The 14,915-nt window shown below is 31.9% G+C and overlaps 1 long non-coding RNA gene across 1 annotated transcript; it reads right to left on the bottom strand.

Moving 5' to 3' along the window:
- Positions 1 to 6,733: 6,733 nt before the first annotated feature.
- Positions 6,734 to 9,159, bottom strand: LOC127705582 (uncharacterized). Its single transcript, XR_007983907.1, has 2 exons — positions 8,620 to 9,159; positions 6,734 to 7,023 (listed from the first exon to the last, which is right to left on the bottom strand). It is a non-coding gene; the product is annotated as an uncharacterized LOC127705582 (long non-coding RNA).
- Between the last annotated feature and the right edge of the window lie 5,756 nt (positions 9,160 to 14,915).

Raw genomic sequence — 14,915 nt, 5'->3', positions numbered from 1 at the left:
TCAACCCAAATAACAGGGTACATAGTTGAAACAACAATACATTAGCACAAAGTGTTAAAATAAATTAGCTGATGTAATAGATAAAAAAAAGAAAAGTAAAATATAGTGGTTTTAAATTCGTGTATGCAAAGTCTTGACACAGGATTTAAATTAAATCAGATTGTGACAAACTCATTTGTTCGTCTCCAAAAATTTGTATGCTAAATATGTTTGTCTTACTTAGTCATGTTAGTATGTTGCCTTGAAATGTTCATCGACATGTTTGTATTGCTTTTATGCTGTTTCATTGATGTAGAATTTTCGTTATGACAACGAATGGATAACTACTCACAAGAACGATGCATCAAGATTCTTGCTGGAAAGGAAATTTTATCTGTACAATAACATATAGAAATAAGTTGCTAATATGTATATCAGCAATTTTCAATATTTAAAAGTCTCACACACTTTTGTTTCAAGCTGAACTGCTTACCTATTTTTTAAAGGATACATACAAGGTAAAATAAAGAGCATAGAGAATTGAAACTTTACTTTTGATAAACTTATATATTAGTCAGGAAATTAGAATTAATTTTCTTTTGAATATGTTTAAAAATGACAGCAGAATAAATACAAATACTAATGACTTTTTTACAAGTATGAATATTGTTTTTAAAACCGCTAAACAAATAGATCATGATCAGTGTTGTTGGCATATACTATTATATACATAGAATTGTTATTCTGCTGTTAAATGCGTTTTTAACAAACCTTTTGCTATTTACTAAATGCATTGTTTATATATCGGCAACAGTTAAGTTTATTGGTAGCCTTTGTGTTGATTCGAATATCTTTTACGTAGTATCTTACTACTGTGAATTGTGAATACAAATGTATGGTTTAATATATCGATCGTCAGGCCTTCATACCTACATGTGTTATCTGTATTACTTGGGACAAAGTTGTGTACATACTCAGCTCTTGCAATAGATAAATGTGTTATGAACTTTTAATATCGATTGATCTTACGACCTAAATGTATAATCTTTATTACTTGGGATACAGTTGTGTACACACTCAGCTCTTGCAATAGATAGATGTGTTATGTACTTTTAATATCGATTAATCTTTAGCACTACATGTGTAATCCTTATTATTTTGGTTCTTTCAAAAAGTTTTATGTAATTTTAATATCGATTGATCTTAAGACCTATATGTATAATCGTTATTTCTTGAGATACAGTTATCTACACATTCAGTTCTTGCAATAGATAAATGTGTAGTATACTTACAATATCGGTTGATCTGACCCTTCTGCGATACGTGTGTGTATGGAAAATCCCTTGGAGTATGCTAAGCAGTAAAATCATTGTGTTAATGTATAATACGTGATTCAAATATGAAAGTTTACCAGAGAACTATGTTGATATTATAAATAAGATAAGATAAGTACTTAAGATAAAGCAGGAAACCGCGTCCCTATCCACTCGCTTATAAAAACATTGTAATTCCGTAATTTTACATGGAGAGGATATATATATACTGTGTATTGTCTATAACTTTACCTTTACATAGGTATAAATAAAAATCTTTAAAATAACGCAACATATATTTGAATAAAACGTGCAAGAAGATATGTTTTACTTTTAGTAAAAACAAATTGGCTGTCTCTAAAAGGATCATTTTAAGGACATTTGGATACAACGGTAATATATCGATACAAAGTGTTCGAATAAACAGTACCTTTAAAATGTAGTATACTATAGTACACGGTATTTCTGGAAGGTTTCTTCTAAAAATGCTAATACAAAACTCGGCGAAATTTTGACAGTCATTATTGTAGTAAATTGAGATAAAAAAAAAAAACATTTCATTATGTGCATTTCCAAAACGATAAAATATATCCCATGCTGCAATATATCTGTGCGATTACCCTGCACTTTAGGCGTGCATCTATCTAAAGAGTGGTCGGCATAACAATATAGATATACACAAAGTGTGCGACCCATATAACAATATAATGTTGGACAAACTGAGAACGGAATAATGCTACTGTTTCATTAATCTCAAATTAAAATGGTCTGCGATAAACATATACATGAAAACTGTAGCTGTGATCCAAAGAGATAATTATAAAAAAAAATACCCACGCTGGATTAAGATAATTATGTCAAATCCAATATCATAGGGAGAACATTTATTAAAATTTCATGGGGATGTTTTTTGAACAGATCTCTTAATCTTATCTTACCGTTTTGATTATCTAAATTTAACAGGCTGTTGAATTCTGCATTGATATGCTTTTTTCAACATAAGAACATATTCTCATATATCTCGGTGATCTAAACCGCACATCAAATATAGTAAATATGGCAAAACCGCAAAACTATCTGTTTAACAGGCGAATAATTAGATAAGCAAACATAAAAAAAGTTTTGTGATTGAGAAGAAAATATGAAACATCACTGAGTCATAACATTACTTATCCTATTAGTATAAGTATACATGTTAAGGGTCAGGTGAAAAATTAACCCCATACACCTGAACATGGTAGATATGCTTTAAGACCCTAAGGTGCGTCAAATTAAGTTGATCTGACTACCTAATATTATATTGCACGAAACGTCATAATTATCGATGACAGGTCATTTTAAAAACCTGGAGACTTACAATAGTCGACATGATCTATTATCTTGCATCTTATTTCTACCCAGTAAAATATAACGTATATGTACTTGAATTTAGCATCTATTACAGACTTTAACACTAAGTACCAGATTACTCAATAGATTATATATTCAGGCTAAATAACCTTGAATAGGTTGGTAATATTGCTGCTCTGAATAACACTGAGTCATACTGTGCGTTTTGCTGTGTGTTTGTTTATTCCACATTGGCTAAATGTTTAGTGGATAATTGAAATCTCACAAAACATGTTTCAACCTCGCCTCATTGCTGCCTTTTTCCCAAGTCTGGAAACTTTGGCCTTTGTTGGTCTTGTATTTTTTTTTTATTTATGTTCATTTATAAAATGTTTTGGAATTTAGCGTTGCGTCCATTATCGCTGAACTAATATACATTATTGTTTAGGGGCCAGCCTCCGGGTGCGGAATTTTCTCGATGTGATGAAGCCTTATTGGTGGCATTTGGCTGTTTTCTGCTCTTTGGTCGGGTTGTTGTCTCTTTGACCAATTCCCCGTTTCTATTTTCAATGTTATATCTACAGTGAACAGTAGGCTAATAATGACAATTAACAAATTTTTATCGCATTTTAAAAGTATTACATCATGCACCACATATTGGAAGTCGCATACTGAATACTTTTTCTTTAAATATAAAATATGTATTGTTGTCATAAATAATCAAGTGAAATGTATTAAAGGGGCATTAGCTGTCAAGTTCATGTTCACCCATTTGACTAAAATTCTCATGTTTGATTTACAACATACTAAAACTTATATCCAAATTACAAAAAGTCTAAAATAAACAATTAATAATGCATGAACTTGATAATATGTATTAACATTTTGTATGCATTTTTGTCTAGACATCATCTAATTAACCACCAGGATGACCTCCGAAGATTGCCGATGCTCATACAGACCGATATTACCAATAATATAAATATAAATAGATAGCGCCACGTGCAATTGGATTTTTCTAGGTCTGTTTGATTTCATAGTGTAGGCTAAAAGTATCGTTTATCATCGTTTTTACCTGTGTAAGAATCTATATTTGTGGATCGAATCAGTCAACCAAATGGTTAATCCTTGTTTCACTTTCAATGCTGACATTCTTTTCCTTTTAATCGCTGAATACATTTGTAACCAATCTCCAGCTAAGGGATTAAATTGAAGGTCACATGGATACGGATTCAATGAGGTTGAATTATTTACTTGCAAGATAATAATTCTTTAGCAATGATTCTTATTTTGACAAAATTGAACCATACTGGCTGCTAAAAGCGAAATATCACTTCATTAATTCTTTTCATTAATCATGTTAATCATTAAAAAAAAATCATATTAAATTTTTTTTGTATATCTCGTAGTCAATGTCCCTTTAAGTACTAACTATCTCAATCGATTACATGCTCAGGCTGAATAACCTTGAATAGGTTGGTGGTATCGCTGCTCTAACAGCATCATAAAAATTATGAATGTATATATATATATATATACCTGTATTGTACATGGGGATTGAAGCCGATGCGTTTCTATACGGTTTTTATGGTCTTATTCCGCAGTTTTCTCTAGACATTTTGTCCCCGGTTACCATTAAAGAATGTTGAAACCCAAGTGTAGTAGACTTCAATTTATACTGAAGGATATACATAAGCATGTTTAATGACTGATTGTTTTTAATATCTTCGAACGAAAAATTATTATAACAATAAGCAATTGACTGTTATAAGCTAATCCACTCGGTGTGTTCCTTTTCGTATAGAAAGAAAACATTTAACACCTCTATGGGCATAAAAACAAACGAGCCTAATCAGCACAACTCTCTGACGTCTTCTTTGCCAGAGGCAGTTGAAACATTCATCTTATACAACTTCAATGAAGTAGAAACTTACTGACATAAATTATAATTTATCTCATGTAAATAACAAAACGATTTACCCTCAGTGACAGAAAGGTAATCACAAGCAATCGACAAATCGTCCTATGATAACGGTAGACAAACTCTCTGGTACCTAATATGCAAACTACTGTAAATTCAGAAATTATTGCGATGTTTTTATTATTGCGAAAAATGCGACAGGGTAATAATCGCAATAATTTATACTCGCATTTTAAAATTTTTTATATGAATAAAACAGGATTTTTCTCAATATCGCAAAAATAAAAATCGCATTTTAGTCTAAAATAACAAAATCGCAATAATAAATGCACGTAATAATTTCTGAATTTACAGTATTAAATCCGAGCTTATAACTATGTCTTTTTGGAGTCTAATGGATAGCTGTCTTGCTGGCAAGCATTCTGATTTTCTTTGTTACAATATTTGATTACGACCTTGAAGATAAATACCTTTCTATCGTAAAGGTATAAATATAAGTTATTTCAAAAAGGATAATGAACGTGTGGTCAACATTAAATCAATACAGTTACACATTTGATAGAAAAACAAAGGATATGGGCTATCCGTCCATGACACAAAATCAGTAAATGCACAACAACAAAATCATACAAAAAGCAAGGAACTGCGCTTTTATTGCTGATCTTCATCTCAAAGTCACAGTGAGACCTCAACACGGAGCAAAAAGACTCTCTCCTCACTGCAAGTTTAAGACGGCCCCTAGCACCGACTTAAGCGGAATTCTTTGCAAAAATAATTTGGATAGACGTTGTAAGATGTAACACCACCCAATCGGGCCCGGTCGAAAAAGAACATACTGGAAAGTAGTACATATTTAAAACAAAATAGTTCCTACGCACAGTTGTAAATCTTTAACTATGTAGCATATATTTTAGTAATCAAGGTATCAGATGAAAGGTGAAGGACTGGTGATCCTTGTAGAACACACTATTTATTAATAATCTTTAATAATACAAAAATGTATGAATGAAAACTAAAATTGAGGGCATATATAGCCTGTTTCCCAGATATGAAGTGCCTGGTTTGGTGTATCCAAAAACTCCGGTAACCAGAGCACAAGAATAGGTGGTGTGGGTCTTATTAAAATTTTAGTAAAGAAACTGTCCTAAAATTGAGAAATGATGTGGCACACATAAGAGAAGTTATCTCAAGAATAGATACACCATAACTTTAAAAATACAGAAGAATATACATATCAAGTACGAGGAAACTTTCTACGGCCTCCACACAGCACGATCCATTTGATCACTTTTTTATGAATTTGTCTTCATCAGAAACACCAAAACCTGAAATTGAAAAACCAGGTAGGTGAAAATGAATAAAAAAAACAAAAAAACAAAAAAACGTGAGAACTATACTAACTATTTTTTCTCGTACAATATTATAGTCTTAATAATGACTAGACATACATTATTTTCAATTTGATTTTAATTTTATTGATGGATTTTGTTATTGTTGAATGAATATTTCCAATCAAAACACCAGTGAAACTGTGTACTCTAACAGGAAATCAATATGCGGAAATTAATATATATGTATCAATATACAGGTTTACATATAGCCAGTTATGCAGCGATGATAACAGTTTCAACAGGCTATTTGGACACTATGTTTTGGAATTTGCTATATCATGTGTGCATGTACCATACATTTGCCAGTATGAATTCGATTGATCAGAACTGTTCAGAAAATTCAAAGTACATGTCAGTAACTTAATATAGTTATTCACACTTTTTAGTGAAAGGTAATTTGAAGATAAGTTTTTAGATTTATACTATTGTTTGAGAAAAAGGTGCAAAATAACCTTGATATAAAGTAAATAAACCACTATATGATTTCTAATATTATGTGTTTGTGTATATACATAGGATTGTCTCTACTTTGAAAGTAATTGGGGCAATATGCGTAATAGATTCTCCATAGGCGGTAATGTTAACGTTTTCTTCTGTTGCTCAGGCCATATCGTAAACTTGGATATGTATGATGGCTCATTTTGAAGCTGAGACACTTGCACATGTGTGGTGCGATTTTCGGGGTGGCAAGTGTGATTCGTTTTCCCGTCAAGTGCCCAACCCCGAACGATAGTGAAAAATGTCACTCTCCTCAGGAAATAATCCCTAAATTCTGACCATAAAAATCATTAAAAAATATGTCCTTTGTAATTATTTGTTCAGGTTTATTTTTTTATACTTTTTTTCACATCACATCAGCTCTATAAAACACCAGTCCTAGTTCATTTATGTCAATTTTTAAAATCACAGCTTCCACGATTGTATGGCGGACTAATTTTTTAATGAGAGTCATAAATCTGTGTTCCTCATCTCAAGGTCCATTAGGGATATTGACCCATATTAGATCAGCTTATGTCAGATTCCACTTATATTGCAGTTTGTATCCCTTTAGTACACATTTCTGAACAATTCTGTGAAGTTTTAGCCATATCTGAAATAAAATAAGCTTATTTTAATACTTTTAGGTAGCAATGTTTATAACTGTTCAATATCCTTTTTAAGGAAGAAAAAAACACAATAAGCATATGTTATAAATTTACATTTTAAACATTTGTTTTAACTTTTATTGGTATAACTCAATTCATAAGCCTCTTCTACCTTACAGACTTTCTACAAATCCCAATTTTTTGTTGATAAATCATGTAAATATAGTGTTTTTCACTTAAAAACTATCAGATTTAAGAAATTTGTCCACCCTGATAGTCTTGTTTTCTATTATATTTTTTGTTTATTGAATAAATATCTCTAATATATGTTCATTACTGTAAAGATTAGTCACAGACCTTTCCAAAACTAGTCTTGCTTTCAAAATCCATCAAGGAATAAGAATTTTAGAGGGTTTTTTTGTATGTGTGTTGAAAGCGGGATAATGGGTTATTTCTTTGGTGAAGAGTACATTGTGTCGTCATTGTTTTTGTGACGTCATTGCATTATGACATCATAATTTAGAGTTGTACACATCTTACAGAGTGTATTGACATTGAAACATACCACACACAGCATCATACATGCAAATTAACACACATGTATTGCATAAAAATTTATTTTTCCTATCATGCACACATTCATTGATACAATATACAAGGAAATAAAATAAAATAAAATCATGTCCATATTTACTTCCATTTGCAACTATTTCAGTTCTGTAACTTCTGTTAGCTTTTTATTTTACTTTTGATATCCTAATTTTATAATTTTGTAGTTTTTGTTTGATTTGTTTGGTTTTTATATTGAAGATTTCTTTTAAAGCATGCTTACTTTAGTTGGTTCATGTGGTTTGAATGTCCCAATTTCCTGACACAGTTAAAAATACATTTGTAAACAACAAGAGTTACTCCCCCTCCTATGTCAATAAAAGGTAAACACTCGTGAAACAAGCCGTAAAATGTGTTACCTCAGGTTAATATAAACATGCATGTTTGTTTCAGTGTCTTGGAGGGTGAGAGGGAGGGCTTTTATCCCATTTTCATTTTTTTAGCAGTGTAAGAAACTTGTATTTGAGTAAATGATTCATGCATAGTGAAGTGTGCAATATGTCACCTCGGAGACTTAAATTTTAGAATTAAAAATAGAACAAACCACAGTTTAAGATGCAACATGCAGTTAGGATATGTTGTGCCATGCAGTTCATGAGTGGTGCATTTTTGTGAAGTTACACAGACCTTACGGTGGTTATTTAAATCATGGGGCTCAAAAATTATATGGTCAGCATTAACACACAAGGCATTATGGCAGAGGTGCGAGGCATCTAAATTTCTATCAATGTCAATTGTTTTTAACTGTAACATTTTTGCCAAGCGTGCAACATTCATTTTTGTCCTTTTTCCATTTGGATAAGCCACATTTAGCATCCCTTAAATATAATTTCTCTTCCTCTGAATGGCCCCTGTCCAGATTTTACATGACCCATTTTCTGCATCAATGCTATTTAACAACAAAAAATTAGTATATTTTTGATAAAAATCAAAAGTTTGGGAAGCCATTTTGTATTGTTTTGATTAATTAGCACTAAAAAAGTGTAACTGACCTTGATTTCAGCAGCTATCATCCTAAATTGTGGTCACTGAGCCATGAAACACTCCATCACCTTTGAAATTCAAGGCCACAATTTGGGGCAATATGCGTAATAGATTCTCCATAGGCGGTAATGTTAACGTTTTCTTCTGTTGCTCAGGCCATATCGTAAACTTGGATATGTATGATGGCTCATTTTGAAGCTGAGACACTTGCACATGTGTGGTGCGATTTTCGGGGTGGCAAGTGTGATTCGTTTTCCCGTCAAGTGCCCAACCCCGAACGATAGTGAAAAATGTCACTCTCCTCAGGAAATAATCCCTAAATTCTGACCATAAAAATCATTAAAAAATATGTCCTTTGTAATTATTTGTTCAGGTTTATTTTTTTATACTTTTTTTCACATCACATCAGCTCTATAAAACACCAGTCCTAGTTCATTTATGTCAATTTTTAAAATCACAGCTTCCACGATTGTATGGCGGACTAATTTTTTAATGAGAGTCATAAATCTGTGTTCCTCATCTCAAGGTCCATTAGGGATATTGACCCAATTGTCTAGAAGTTGCAATTGGTGTTGAAATGTACATTACTACTCACAACAAGATATTAAAAAAAACACAAGTCAGTAAATCAAAAATAGATTTAGTGAAAAAAGATAATTAATAAAAATCCATGTCCAAATCTTCAAAATACATTTTTAATATTCCAATATGTGACACAGAGAAAATCTCATGACAACAAAGTTACTGAACCCGGGTGCGTCGACAGTGTAAACGTGTCTTGTTGAATATGCATCACTTCCAATTGAATTCCAGTCTCAAGTTCATTTATCATTACTATTATGGTATCTTAAGATCACAAAAACATGATCATTTAATGTATTTATACAGCCAAGGTTTTCAATTGTTTAGGTTTGAGCGTTCCAGGTGAAGTTTAATTCAGAAAAGCGCGTTGGACGAACGTCATTTGTAAAGTGTTATTTTTGTTTTTGAGACACATACACATCCTATCATTTACTCTTTTGTTTCAAATTAAACACGATCTTATTAGAAGAATTTTTGAAGTTATCATTTTTATTTTCCAACGAATAATCTAAGTAATATCATGTTAACAGATCATATACACTTAAAACTGATACACTCTAAACAAACAGTTGTCATCACAGTTTCACCAAGTACTTGTATGATATTGTATAAATATAGTAACAATTAAGAACTAATACTTCAATAGATACCATAGATACGACCAGGAAATACAAACTTAATAACATATTATAAAAGAAAGCATCGTTATTTAGTGTTCATTATCAATTTGACATTTGTTACATATCATGTTGAACTAAAACTAAATTCTACGGAACTCCTATGCATAGAAATTCATACATTTTATATGTCAAAAGTACAAAGTTGACACAGCGTATTCAATATGATTCATATGTCAGACATAATTCTAGATTCGTCGAAAATATTTCATTAAAGCTTTATATGGACTAGAGAAAGATCAACTAGTAAACGTATGTGCTTGACATCTAAACGACGCATTTCTTTAGAGAATCCGATAATGGCGATCTTATTATAAACAATTTACTATTTACATGATTTATATAAAGAATGTATAACACACATAAAGAAATATAAAACAAATATATTAAAAAAGGCAAAGGCAACTAGATTTGTAATTGCGAGCAATAACGGATGGCACCCTCGTCCCCCCATTGCCAGGGTAACGGCAGCCATTTTGGAAATTCCAAAGTCAAAGAGCGCATCGATACATGCCAATTAACATTGTTGTAAAGTGTTATTAGGTTGGGAGCATTTTGAAATTTTTGACATTTTTCCATGGTAACGACGTCCATCTTGAAAATTCCATACCCCGATTGCAAATCTGCACATGCTGGTTAATATTATTGTATAGTTCCATTAACATTGGTTCATAAATTCCAATATATAAGCTGGACAAAAAAAGTGGAAGAAAAATAATAAGAAAAAAAGAAACGTAGAATAACAATATGTCACCCCAACTCCGTTGAGGGTGCCATAATTACTTAATGTTTGCGATTCAATATGCCTAAAGTAAAATGTTACAACGTCATGAAGTGAGATCATTATCCTGTATAAAAACAGACATGATCGATGTGTATTTCTAACTTCATACGTAGTCTACTCCTCGATTAAGATCTTAGTTTAAATAAAAAAAGTAAGTTAAGGTATAACTAGAATTCCTAACGTTAGATAAGCATTTTATGATTGCGCGAAAAAAAAACCCAACCAAATGTGACATGAGCGCATGATACGCCCATCACTTTTTCAACGAATAAAGTTCCATTACTCCTCAATGTCATATGAGAAATTAAAAAAAACTAAAGGGAGCTTATTCAAATAGATATAAACCAGTCACCAAAATTTCATGAAAACTGTTTAAAGCATTTTTGAGTAATGATCCGAAAACTGGAAAATCCACCTTTTAATGGATAAAATACAATAACTCTGACACGTAAAATCTTAAATTTATAAAAATCGAAAGGGAGCTAAGGTCATTAGATATAAACAATTCACCAAAGTTTCATGAAAATTGTTCGAAGCGATTTTGAGTTATTGACCGACATGTTGACGACGGACGGACAGCTGGACGGACGGAAAGAAAGATGGACGAACGGACGGACAACGGTATACCATAATACGTTCCGTAAACGGACGTTTACAAACTGTTAACGACATAGCAAAAAAAAAAGACCAACGGTCCGTTTACCACTACACAGAAAACTAGACTGACCAACATGAACCTTACAAAAATCCGGGTGTGACATTCTTCATTCTTCGTGTACCTCACGCAAGTAAAAATCCGTTAATAAATCCCATAAGGTAATGTCGAAACCAAGGAAAGGAATATGGGATTTTGGTTACAATTAGAACATATACGGTGTATGTTCACTTGTTTTTGTTAGTTTTCCTGTTTGAATGGTTTTACGCTTAGTCTAGTCATTTTTTGGGGCCCTTTAAAGCTTGCTGTTCGGTGTGAGCCAAAGCTCCGTGTTGAAGGCCGTACTTTGACCTATAATGGTTTACTTTTACAAATTGTGACTTGGATGGAGAGTTGTCTCATTAGTACTCATACCACATCTTCTTAAACATGTAATATCTATATACGGGGTCATGTGTGACACAGATATTCCATAACAGTCAAATAATTCGTTGTGACGTCCTTAAAACTTTCATAAAGATCAGATATTTTGTGCAATAATATGTACAATAATAGTAATAATCTAATGATTTTTGTCGTGTAATAGGTTTAATGAGAGTTGCCAATCAAACTATACTTTAACAGGCAATATATCCTTAAGTAAGTTTAAATGTAAGTAGTGTTAAGATAATACAAATTAAGTTATCGATAGAAAGGGTAAAATTTCACACGTTTAGTCAATGGTTTATATTGAATGAAATATAAAATATCCAAACACGCCTTTAAAAAGAAATAATGAAACAAGAGTAAAAATTATCTTATAATCAACCAACTATTTTCATTAAAAATATTTCAACACCTTCACGTGGCTTTAAATATAAAAATCGTAAATAAATAAAGTTGCTGAGAGAAAAATATTCTATGAAAAGAACCATGACAAACAATGTAAATATAAAGAAACTCATGCAAAAATCAGAAAAGAACTCAATTTGTCTCTAAAGGTAGTAAATCCTGTAAATATTTAGTGGTGCTAGATATAGTTTAAGCTGAAGAAAGAATTAACGTCGAGAAAAGCCTGTAAGTAATTCCAATCAGGCAAAAGTGCAGGTATTTAAAGGTATCTGAATATAAGTCAAACATGGTTTTCTAATATTTTATGTTTTATTCGCCACTGCTGTGGGTCCCTAAAAACTACAAAAACAAAAGCACGTCAGTTATTAAGATACAATTATTAATACGGCATGTACCCGTCATTATCACGCTTTGTTATAATTGCAGAAATTGAATGCCCTCCAAGAATCCACACGCAGCCGCCTCGCTACATATATTACAGTGTTAAAGGACATGTGGAACTACCCTGTATGGCTGATGGCTTTCCAAAACCAGTGTAAATAAATAGACTATACAAGGTTTAATAATCCGTATAACTAATAAATTATGAATCATTAAAGTACATTTAAAAAAATCTGACCTTCTTTAATTGCTTTAAAGGAAGTCACATGTTCATGATATATATGCACAATTTAAATACTAATGTATTGATATGGTTTTGTACACAATAGCTAGCTGTTTGAAAATAAGTGAACTTTCAGTCAAAATGTAAATGAACAATATGACGAGTATTATGGTATGAAAGTATCATTTTTGAATACTTCTGTTTTCGTCGCACCATGTTATTACATTAAGAGAGGCGAAAGATACAAAAGGGACATTCAAACTGAATAGAAGAAAATAAACTGACAACGACATGGCTTAAAAAAAGAAAACGACCAACAGACAAGCAACAGTACAAAAAACTATATATTTTTTTACGGATATGCCATAATCATGATAATGGTCAACCAAATTGGGATTATTTCAACTTCACTACTTGGAACTCTTAGTTTAATAGCTCCCTTGTCAGGAGCAACCCTCTATCAAGGAAATCATGATAAGTAATAAAAGCCCTGGAATATCATATCAACTAAGAGATATATACTTCGTATGCAGGCTCTGATGGAAAGTTCACAATTGAGAAGCTTAAATCATCTCTTTGGTCGTAAAGGTTTGTTTTCAAATTACCCTCATTGTCAATTTCTAGATGTAAGTCACGATATGAGGCAGAATTAACTGTATCTGTTGTATTCTTTATCTCAAGTTTGATAAGAAAATGGGTTCAGCATAGTCACCAAATTATAAATTATTTAGTGAAAGAACATCATCTATATAGCATGTATAGTGGAAAGTAAGGTTAAAGAATACTACTACAGTCCTTGGATGGAGTAAACTTCCCACTAACACCATACACCATTACATCATTCACCATACACCATACACCCTGTGCCATTACACCATACACGTTGCACCGTTGCACCATACACCTGACACATTACACCATAATGCAATTTAATTTCAAAGAAAGTGTGCGACTAAAAATCATTTTAAAAAACGAATTTTGACCACAATATTGTAAATTAATGTTTAAAATTAACAATCAGTTCTTATCAATATTTTGCATAGTTTTAAATGTCGTACACCATTCATTCACACCATACACCTTCTACCATTGCACCATATGCCATACACAGTCATCTCAGTACCAGAATCTATGACAAACGAGACGATTTTAATTTTGAAATTATCAATTTCCCCCACCTTAGTAGCAATATACCAACTTCACCTGCATATGTTTTCAAGAGCTTGCAGCTCCTACTCAGACTTTATAAAACGTCACCAGTGTCTGAGCAGAAAGTTGATGAACCAGGGGTATGTCAAAGAACGTCTCGTCCTTTTTCTTAAAAATTTCATCGGAAGGTACCAAGAACATGTTGATAAATATTCCGTATCAACTTCACAAATAATACACGATGGTCTTGAGGTATAGATTTTGCGTACTGACGTTGTTTATCATCTTAATAACGTGTTAGAGTATTCTTTTATTTATCTTTATTAATATTACTTTTACTGTTAAGTCTGTTTTTTTGAGATATCCATTTGACGTGACTCTGTGCTTATGTATCCCGTCATACTTTGAACGACACAATTATTTTATTTATTAATATTACTTTTACTGTTGAGTCTGTTTTTTGTGATATACATTTGACGTGACTCTGTACTTATGTATATCGTCATACTTTGTACCACACAATTATTTTATTTTATTTATTAATATTACATTTACTGTTAAGTCTGTTTTTTGTTATATCCATTTTACGTGACTCTGTATTTATGTATCCCCTCATACTTTGAACGACAAAATTATTTTATGTCTACCTGTGCGAATTTCAAACACGCGTTTTTACGCTAGTACTTAAAACCTTCCATCCTTTATGGGTGGATTTTACATAGATAAATAAAATCGTATAATATAAGCAAAATGAGGATTTTGAATTTGATGTATGCCTTTGTGTGCTTCTTCGTTACATTTGTTTGTTTTTATAGTGATTAAGATGATACATGTAACACAATGTTGACTGCTGTACCCTTATTTTTGACATTTTTCCCTATTGTGTCTGTTTGTTTTGTTCACGCATCGTTGTCAATATAATGGAATTTGATGCGACTGTCATACAAGTGACGGTTTAGCTAGCTATAAAACCAGGTTCAATCCACCATTTTCTACATAAGAAAATGTATGTACCAAGTCAG

The sequence above is a fragment of the Mytilus californianus genome, unplaced genomic scaffold (genome assembly GCF_021869535.1).
Source record: "Mytilus californianus isolate M0D057914Y unplaced genomic scaffold, xbMytCali1.0.p SCAF_6, whole genome shotgun sequence".
In the NCBI taxonomy this organism is placed as follows: Eukaryota; Metazoa; Mollusca; class Bivalvia; order Mytilida; family Mytilidae; genus Mytilus; species Mytilus californianus.
This window is presented reverse-complemented; position numbering and strand designations above follow the sequence as displayed.